The sequence below is a fragment of the Olea europaea genome, unplaced genomic scaffold, assembly GCF_002742605.1.
Source record: "Olea europaea var. sylvestris unplaced genomic scaffold, O_europaea_v1 scaffold117, whole genome shotgun sequence".
Taxonomy (NCBI): Eukaryota; Viridiplantae; Streptophyta; class Magnoliopsida; order Lamiales; family Oleaceae; genus Olea; species Olea europaea.
Window position 1 is genome coordinate 309924 of NW_019229106.1, and position 10687 is coordinate 320610.

A 10687-nucleotide genomic window follows, 5' to 3' on the forward strand; every position below is an offset into this window, starting at 1 on the left:
GCGTTCCATCTACGCAAGTGCCCATTTTTCCACGAGAATTCATACAACTAAAATCCATCAAACAACATCCCGAAGCTATGAGTTCATTTAGAATCCTCGTGAGCTTTTTGAAATGGGGTTATGGGCTCAAAATGGACACCTTATACCAAAATTATGCCAATTTCTTCGATCGTCGACAATCCAAGCATTCCATGTACGAAAGCGTCTATTCTTGCACCCGAATTCAAAATTTTTAAATTCATCATACATCATGGAAATTCTATGATTTCATTCAAAATCGTTGTGAGCTTTTCGAAATGGGGTTATGGGCCCAAATTAGACACCGTATACGAAAGTGATGCCAATTTCTTCGAACGTCAACAATCCAAGCGTTCTGTGTATGCATGCGCCTATTCTTCGGAATGAATTCAAACTAAAAAAATCAATCATACATCATGGTAACATTAAGAGTTCATTCAAAATCATCGTGAGCTTTTTGAAATGGGGTTATGGGCACAAAACGGACACCGTATGCGAAAGTTATGCCAATTTCTTCGAACGTCGACAATCCAAGCATTCAATGTACGCAAGTGCCAGTTTTTCTACACGAATTCAAACTGCCAAAATTCATCATATGTCATAATGAGCATGAGATTTTTGAAATGTGGGGGCTATGTGCCCAAAACGGATATCATTTGCAAAAGTTATGCCAACTTCATCGACCGTCGACAATATAAGCGTTCCACGTACGCAAGTGCCCGTTCTTCCACACGAATTCATACTACTAAAGTCCATCATACATTATGATAAAGTAATAAGTTCATTTAGAATCATCGTGAGCTTTTTGAAATGGGGTTATGGGTCCGAAACGGACACCGTATGCGAAAGTTATTGCAATTTCTTCGAACGTCGACAATCCAAGCGTTCCATGTACGCAAGCGCCTGTTCTTCCAAACGAATTCAAACTACCTCAATCCATCACACATCATGGAAAAGCTATGAGTTCATTCAAAATCATCGTGACCTTTCTGAAATGGGGTTATGGGCTCAAAACGGACACCGTATGTGAAAGTTATGCCAATTTTTTTGAACGTCAACAACCCAAGCGTTCCATGTACGCAAGCGCCTGTTCTTCTTCATGAATTCAAATTGCTAACATCCATCATACGTCATGGTGAAGCTTTGAGTTCATTCAAAATCATAATGAGCTTTTCGAAATGGGTTTATAGGCCCAAGATGGACACTGTATGTGAAAGTTATGCCAATTTCCTCGAACGTCGACAATCCAAGATTTCCATAGACGCAAGCAACTGTTCTTCCGAACGAATTCAAGTTGCCAAAATCTATCATACATCATGGTAAAGCTAAAAGTTCATTCAGAATCATCGTGAGCTTTTCGAAATGTGGTTATGGGCCAAAAACGAACACCGTATGTGAAAGTGATGCCAATTTCTTCGAACGTCGACAACTCAAGCGTTCTGTGTACACATGCAACCATTCTTCGGAACGAATTCAAACTACCAAAATCCATCATACATCATGGTAAAGCTAAGAGTTCATTCAGAATCATCATGAGATCTCTAAAATGCGGGGGGTTATAGCCCTAAAATGGATAACGTATGTGAAAGTTATGCCAATTTCTTCGAAAGTAAACAATCCAAGCGTTCCATATATGCAAGTGTCCGTTCTTCCACTGGAATTCATACTATCAAAATCCATCAAACATAAGCTATAAGTTCATTCATAATCGTTGTGAGCTTTCTAAAATGGGGTTATGGGCTAGAAACATCTAATACGAAAGTTATGCCAATTTCTTCGAACGTCGACAAACCAAGCGTTCCATGTACGTAAGCGCCCGTTATTCTGAACGAATTCAAGCTACCAAAATTAGTCATACATCATGGTAAAGCTAAGATTTCATTCAAAATCATCGTGACCTTTCGGAAATGGGGTTATGAACCCAAAACGAACACTGTATGCGAAAGTTATGCCAATTTCTTCGAACGTCGACAATCCAAGCGTTCCATGTACGCAAGCACCGTTCTTCCACACAAATTCAAGCTGCCAAAATCCATCATACATCCTGGTGATGCTGGGAGTTCATTCAGATTCACTGCGAGCTTTTTGAAATGTGGAGAGTAATAGGCCAAAAATGGACACCGTATGAGAAAGTTATGTCAATTTCTTTTGACGTTGACAATCCAAGCGTTCCATGTACTCAAGCGCCTATTCTTCCACAAGAATTCAAACTACCAAAATCCATCATACGTCATGATGAAGCTGTGAGTTCATTCAAAATTGCCATGAGCTTTCTAAAATGTGGGGGTTATGTGCCCAAAACGGACAGTATATGCGAAAGTTATGCCAATTTCTTCAATCATCGACAATCCAAGCGTTCTATGTATGCAAGCGCCTATTCTTTCACATGAATTCAAACTGTCGAAATCCATCATACGACATGACAAAGTTGTGATTCATTCAGAATCATCATGAGCTTTCCAAAATGGGGTTATGGCTCAAAATGGACACCGTATGCGAAAGTTATGGTGATTTCTGCGAACATCGACAATCCAAGCATTCCATGTACGCAAGTGCCCCGAATTCAAACTGGAAAAATCCATCATACATCACGGTGAAGCTACAAGTTAATTCAGAATCATCGCGAGCTTTCCAAAATGTGGGGCGTTATGGGCTCAAAATGGGCACCATATGTAAAAGTTATGCCAATTTCTTCGATCGTCGACAATCCAAGCGTTCCATGTATGCAAGTGCTTTTCTTCCACACGAATTCAAACTATTGAAATCCATCATACATCACAACAAAGCTGTGATTCATTCAGAATCATCCCGAGTTTTCCAAAATGAGGTTATGGACCCAAAATGAACACCGTATGCAAAAGTTATACCAATTTCTTTGAACGTCGACTATCCAAGCATTCCATGCACATAAGCTCCTATTCTTCCCTACGAATTCAAACTGCCAAAATCCATCATATCTCATGGGAAAGCTATGAGTTCATTTAAAATCATCGTGAGATTTTCAAAATATGGGGGTTATGGGCCCAAAACGGACATCGTATGGGAAAGTTATGCCAATTTCTTCGAACATCGACAATCCAAGCGTTCTATGCACGCAAGTGCCTGTTCTTCCACAGGAATTCAAACTACTAAAATCTATCATATGTCATGGCGAAGCTATGAGTTCATTCAAAATCATTGCGAGCTTTTTGAAATGGGTTTATGGGCCAAAAATGGACATCATATGCCAAAGTTATGCCAATTTCTTCGAACGTCGACTATCCAAGCGTTCCATGTACACAAGCGCCTATTCTTCCATATGAATTCAAACTATTAAAGTCCATCATATATCATGGTGAAGTTGTGAGTTCATTCAAAATCATCATGAGCTTTTCAAAATGGGTTTATGGGTCCAAAATGAACATCCCTTGCGAAAGTTATGCCAATTTCTTCGAACATCGACAATCCAAGCGTTCTATGTAAATAAGCGCCAGTTATTCCACTTGAATTCAAACTACCAAAATCCATCATACATCTTGGCGAAGTTGAAAGTTCATTCAGAATCATTGCTAGCTTTCCAAAATGGTGTTATGGGCCCAAAACGGACATCGTATGGGAAAGTTATGCCAATTTCTTCGAACGTCGGCAATCCAAGCGTTTCATGTACGCAAGTGCCTATTCTTCCACATGAATTCAAGCTGCCAAAATCTATTATACATCATAAAGAAGCTATTTGTTCATTTCGAATCATCGTGAGCTTTCCAAAGTGGGGTTATGGACCCAAAACGAATACCGTATCCGAAAGTTATGCCAATCTCTTCGAGCGTCAACAGTCGAAGTGTTCTATGTACGCAAGCGCCTATTCTACTACATGAATTCAAACTGCCAAAATCCATCATACGTCGAGGCAAAGCTACAAGTTCATTCAAAATCAACATAAGCTTTCCGTAATGTGGGGGGTTAAGGGCCCAAAATGGACACATGCGAAAGTTATGCCAATTTCTTCGAATGTCAATAATCCAAGTGTTCCACATACGCAAGTGCCTATTCTTCCACACGAATTCACACTACTTAAATCCATCATTCATCATGACGATGCTACGAGTTCATTCAGAATCGTCGTGAGCTTTTCGAAAAGGGGTTATGGGCCCAGAATGGACACCGTATGCGAAAGTTATGCTAATTTATTCGAACGTCGACAATCCAAGCATTCTATGTACGCAATTGCCCGTTCTTCCACACACATTCAAACTGCCAAAATCCATCATACGTCATGACGAAGCTACAAGCACATTCAGAATCATCACGAGCCTTCCGAAATGTGGGGGTTATGGGCCTAAAAAAGACATTGTATGTGAAAGTTATGCCAAGTTCTTCGTACGCTGACTGTCCATGCATTCCACGTACGCAAGCGCCTGTTCTTCCACACAAATTCAAATTGCCAAAATCCATCATATGTCATGGAAAAGCTATGAGTTCACTAGAATCATCGTGAGATTTTCGAAATGTGGGGGGTTATAGGACAAAAATGGACATCATAGAAAGTTATACCAATTCCTTCGAACGTTGACAATCCAAGCGTTCCATGTACCCAAGTGCCAATTCTTCCACATGAATTCATACTGTCGAAATCCATCACACATTACAGTAAAGAGATGAGTTTATTCAGAATTTTCGCGAGCTTTCCAAAATGGGGTTATGGGCTCAGAACGGACACTGTATGCCAAAGTTATGCCAATTTCATCGAACGTCGACAATCCAAGTGTTCCATGTATGCTAGCGCCTATTCTTCCACACAAATTTCGACGGCTAAAATCCATCATATTTCACGACGAATCTATCAGTTTATTCAAAATTACTGTGAGCTTTCCGAAATGGAGTTATGAGCCCAAAACGGAAATCGTATGAGAAAGTTATGCCAATTTCTTCAAGCGTCGACAATCCAAGCATTCCATGTACGCAAGCGCCCTTTTTTCCGAACAAATTCAATTTACCAAAATGCTTCATACATTCATTCAAAATCATAGTGAGCTTTTCAAAATGGGCCTATAGGCCCAAAACGGACACCGTATGCGAAAATTATGTCAATTTCTTCGAACGTCGACAATCCAAGCATTCTACGTACACAGCGCCTGTTCTTCCACACGAATTCAAACTGTCAAAATCCATCATATGTCACGACGATACTATGAGTTCATTCAGAATCACCGTGAGCTTTTGGAAATGTGGGGGGTAATGGGCCCAAAATGAACACCGTATGCGAAAGATATGCCAATTTCTTCTGACATCGACAATTCAAGCATTCCATGTATGCAAGCACCTGTTCTTCCACACGAATTCAAACTTCCAAAATCCATCATACGTCACGGTGTCTGAAATACTGGGGGTTATGGGACCAAAGTGGATAGCATATGCGAAAGTTACGCCAATTTCTTCGATCGTCGACAATCCAAGCGTTCCATATATGCAAGCGCCTATTCTTCCGCATGAATTCAAACTGTCGAAATCTATCATACGACATATCGAAGCTATGATTCATTCAGAATTGTCATGAGCTTTCCAAAGTGGGGTTATGGGCCCAAAACGGACACCGTATGTGAAAGCTATACCAATTTCTTTGAACGTCGACTATCCAAGCATTCCATGTATGTAAGCGCCTATTTTTCCACACGAATTCAAACTGCCGAAATCCATCATATGTCATGGTGAAGCTATGAGTCCATTTAGAATCATCATTATATTTTTGAAATGTGGGGGTTATGGGCCCAAAATGGATATCGTATGGGAAAGTTATGCCAATTTCTTCGAACATCGATAATCCAAGTGTTCCATGTACCAAGCTCCTGTTCTTCCACACGAATTCATATTGCCAAAATCCATCATAGTTCAAGCTAAATCTATGAGTTCATTTAGAATTCAAACTACCAAAATCTATCATCCGCCCTGGCAAAGCTGCGAGTTCATTCAGAATCATCGCGAGCTTTCCAAAATGGGTTTATGGGCCTAAAACAGACATCGTATACAAAAGTTATGCCAATTTCTTCGAACGTCGACCATCCAAGCGTTCCATGTACGCAAGTGCCTGTTCTTCCACATGAATTCAACTACCAAAAGCCATCACACATTATGGCAAAGCTGCGAGTTCATTCAGAATCATCACGAGCATTTTGAAATGGGCTATGGGCCCAAAACAGACACCGTATGAGAAAGTTATTCCAATTTCTTCGAACATCGACAATCCAAGCGTTCCATGTATGCAAGCGCCAGTCCTTCCACGCGAATTCAATCTTCCAAAATCCATCATAAATCATGGAGAAGCTATTTGTTCAATCAAAATCGTCATGAGCTCTCTGAAATGGGATTATGGGCCCAAAAGGGACACCGTATCCGAAAGTTATGGCAATTTCTTCGAACTTCAACAATCTAAGCATTCCATGTATGCAAGCGCTAGTTTTTCTACACGAATCCAAACTGCTAAAATCTATCATACATCATAGCAAAGCTATGATTTCATTCAGAATTGTCATGAACTTTTCAAAATGGGGCTATGGGCCCAAAACGAACACCGTATGAGAAAGTTATGCCAATTTCCACGAACGTCGACAATACAAGCATTCCATGTACGCAAGCACCAGTTCTTCCACATGAATTCAAACTGCCCAAATCCATCATACATCATGGAAAAGCTATAAGTTCATTCAAAATCATTGCGAGCTTTCCGAAATGGGGTTATGGGCCCGAAGCGGACATCTTATGCAAAATTTATGCCAATTTCTTCGAACGTCGACAATCCAAGCATTCAATGTACACAAGTGCTTATGCTTCCAAACGAATTCAAACTGCTAAAATCCATCAGATGTGATGGTGATGCTGGGAGGTCATTTAGGATCTCCGTGAGCTTTTCAAAATGTAGGGGGTTATGGGCACCAAATGGACATCGTATGCGAAAGTTATTCCAATTTCTTCAACATCAACAATCCAAGCGTTCCATGTACGTAAGCGCCTGTTCTTCCACGTAAATCCAAACTTCAAAAATCCATCATACATCACGGAGAAGCTATTTGTTCAATTAGAATCATACCGAGCTTTCTGAAATAGGATTATGTGCCTAAAACGGACACCGTATCTGAAAGTTATACCAATTTCTTCGAACGTCGACAATCCAAGCATTCCATTTACGCAAGCGCCTATCCTTCTACACAAATTCAAGATGCCAAAATCCATCATACATCACGAAAAAGCTACGAGTTAATTTAGAATAGTTGCAAGCTTTTCAAAATGTGGGGAGTTTTGGGCCCAAAATGGACATAGTATACGAAAGTTAAGCCAATTTCTTGTACGCAAGTGCCAGTTTTTCCACACGAATTCAAACTGCCAAAATCGATCATATGTCATGCTGAAGCTATGAGTTCATTTAGAATCATTGGGAGATTTTCAAAATGTAGGGGATTATGGGCCCAAAATCGACATCGTATGCAAAAGTTACGCTAATTTCTTCGAACATCGACAATCCAAGCGTTCCATGTATGCAAGCTCCCGTTCTTCCACACGAGTTCATACTGCCAAAATCTATCATACGTCAAGCCAAATCTATGAGTTCATTTAGAATGAACGTGCACTTTCCAAAATGGGGTTATAGGCCCAAAACGGACACAATATGGGAAAGTTATGTCAATTTCTTTGAACGTCGACAATCCAAGCGTTCCATGTATGCAAGTGCCTATTCTCCCAAATGAATTCAAACTCCCAAAATCCATCATACGTCATGAACAAGCTGTGAGTTCACCCAAAATCGTCGTGAGCTTTTTGAAATGGGTTTATAGGCCGAAAATGGACACCGTATACAAAAGTTATGCCAATTTCTTCAAATGTCGACAATCCAAGCGTTCCATGTACGCAAGCGATTGATCTTCCAAACGAATTCAACCTGCCAAAATACATCAGATGTGATGGTGATGCTGGGAGTTCATTTATGATTGCCATGAGCTTTTCAAAATGTAGGGGGTTATGGGCCCAAAATGGACATTGTATGCGAAAGTTATGCCAATTTCTTTGAACGTCGACAATCTAAGCGTTCCATGTACACAAACGCCTGTTCTTCCACGCAAATCCAAACTTCAAAAATCTATCACACATCATTTGTTCTATAAGAATCATCGCTAGCTTTCCGAAATGGGATTATGTGCCCAAAATGGACACTGTATCCGAAAGTTATACCAATTTCTTCGAACGTCAACAATCCAAGCATTCCATTTACACAAGTGCCTGTCCTTCTACACGAATTCAAGATGCCAAAATCCATCATACATCAAGGTAAAGCTACGAGCTCATTCAGAATCGTCACGAGCTTTTCAAAATGTGGGGAGTTATGGGCCCAAAATGGACATAGTATGCGAAAGCTATGCCAATTTCTTCAAAAGTCGACAATCCAAGTGTTCCATGTACGCAAGCTCCAGTTCTTCCACACGAATTCAAACTGCCAAAATCTATCATCTGTCATGGCGAAGCTATGAGTTCATTTAGAATCATCGTGAGATTTCAAAATGTGGGGGGCTATGGGCTCAAAATGGACATCGTATGCGAAAGTTACGCCAATTTCTTCGAACGTCGACAATCCAAGCGTTCCATGTATGCAGGCTCCCGTTCTTCCACACGAATTCGTACTGCCAAAATCTATCATACATCAAGCCAAATCTATGAGTTCATTTAGAATCATCGTGCACTTTCCGAAATGGGGTTATAGGCCCAAAACGGACACAATATGGGAAAGTTATGCAAATTTCTTCGAACATCGACAATCCAAGCGTTCCATGTATGCAAGCGCCTGTTCTTCCAAATGAATTCAAACCCCTAAAATCCATTATACATCATGAACAAGATATGAGTTCATCCAAAATCATCGTGATCTTTCTGAAATGGGTTTATGGGCCCAAAATAGACACCGTATACGAAAGTTATACCAATTTCTTCGAACATTGACAATCTAAGCGTTTCATGTACATGAATATGCATTTTTCCACACGAATTCAAACTACTGAGGTCCATCATACATCACGATGAGGCTACGAGTTCATTCAAAATCATCATGACCTTTTCGAAATGGGGTTATGGGCCCAAGACGGACGGCGTATGCAAAAGTTATGCCAATTTCTTCGAATGTCGACAATCTAAGCATTCCATATAAGCAAGTGTCTGTTCTTCCAAACGAATTCAACCTACCAAAATCCATCATACATCATAACGAAGCTATGAGTTCATTTAGAATCATCGTGAGCTTATTGAAATGGGGTTGTGGGCCAAAACGAATGCCGTATGTGAATGGTATGCCAATTTCTTTGAACATCGACAATCCAAGCGTTCCATGTGTGCAAGCGTCTGTTCTTCCACACGAATTCAAACTGCCAAAATCCATCATATGTCATGGCAAAGCTATGAGTTCATTCAGATTCATCATGGGCTTTCCGAAATGTGGGGAGTTATGGGCCCAAAACAGACACAGTACGCGAAAGTTATGCCAATTTCTTCAAACGTCGACAATCTAAGTGTCCTATGTATGCAAGCGCCTATCCTTCCACGCAAATTCAAACTCCTGAAATTCATCATACATCATGGCAATACTATAAGTTCATTCAAAATTGTCGTGAGCATTCTGAAATAGGGTTATGGGCCCAAAATGAACACCTTATGCAAAAGTTATGCCATTTTCTTCGAACTTTGACAATCTAAGCATTCCATACACGCAACCACCTGTTCTTCCAAAGGAATTCAAACAACTAATATCCATCATACAACATGGAAAAGTTGTGAGTTCATTCAGAATCATCGGGAACTTTCCAAAATGGGGTTATGGGCCCAAAATGGACACCGTATGCAAAAGTCATGCCAATTTCTTCGAACGTCGACAATCCAAGCATTCCATGTACGCAAGCACCTGTTCTTCCACACAAATTCAAGCTACCAAAATCCATCATACATTATGCAAATGCTACGATTCATTCAGAATCATTGTGATCTTTTGGATTTATTGGCCCAAAATGAACATCATATGCGAAAGTTATGCAAATTTCTTCGAACGTCGACAATCCAAGCGTTCCATGTACGCAAGAACCTATGAATTCAAACTACCTTACGTCAATGCAAAGTAGTTAGTTCGTTAAAAATCATAGTAACCTTTCCAAAATGGGGTTATGGGCCCAAAACAGACACCATATGCGAAAGTTAAGTCAATTTCTTTTAACGTCAACAATCCAAGCTTTCCATGTACCCAAGCGCATGTCCTTCCACGTGAATTCAAACTTCTAAAATCCATCATACATCATAGGAAAGCTATTTGTTCATTTAGAATCATCATGACCTTTCCAAAATGGAGTTATGGGCCCAAAACGAACATCGTATCTGAAAGTTATGCCAATTTATTCGAATGTCGACAATCCAAGCATCCCATGTACTCAAGCGCCTATTCTTAAACAAGAATTCAAACTGTTAAAATCCATCATACATCACAGCAAAGCCACGAGTTCATTCAAAATCATTGCAAGCTTTCTGAAATGTGGGTGGTTATGGGCCCAAAATGGACACTGTAATGCGAAAGTTATGCTAATTTCTTCAAACTTAGACAATCCAAGCATTCCATGTACGCCAGCGCCTGTTCTTCTACACAAATTCAAACTGCCAAAATCCATCATATGTC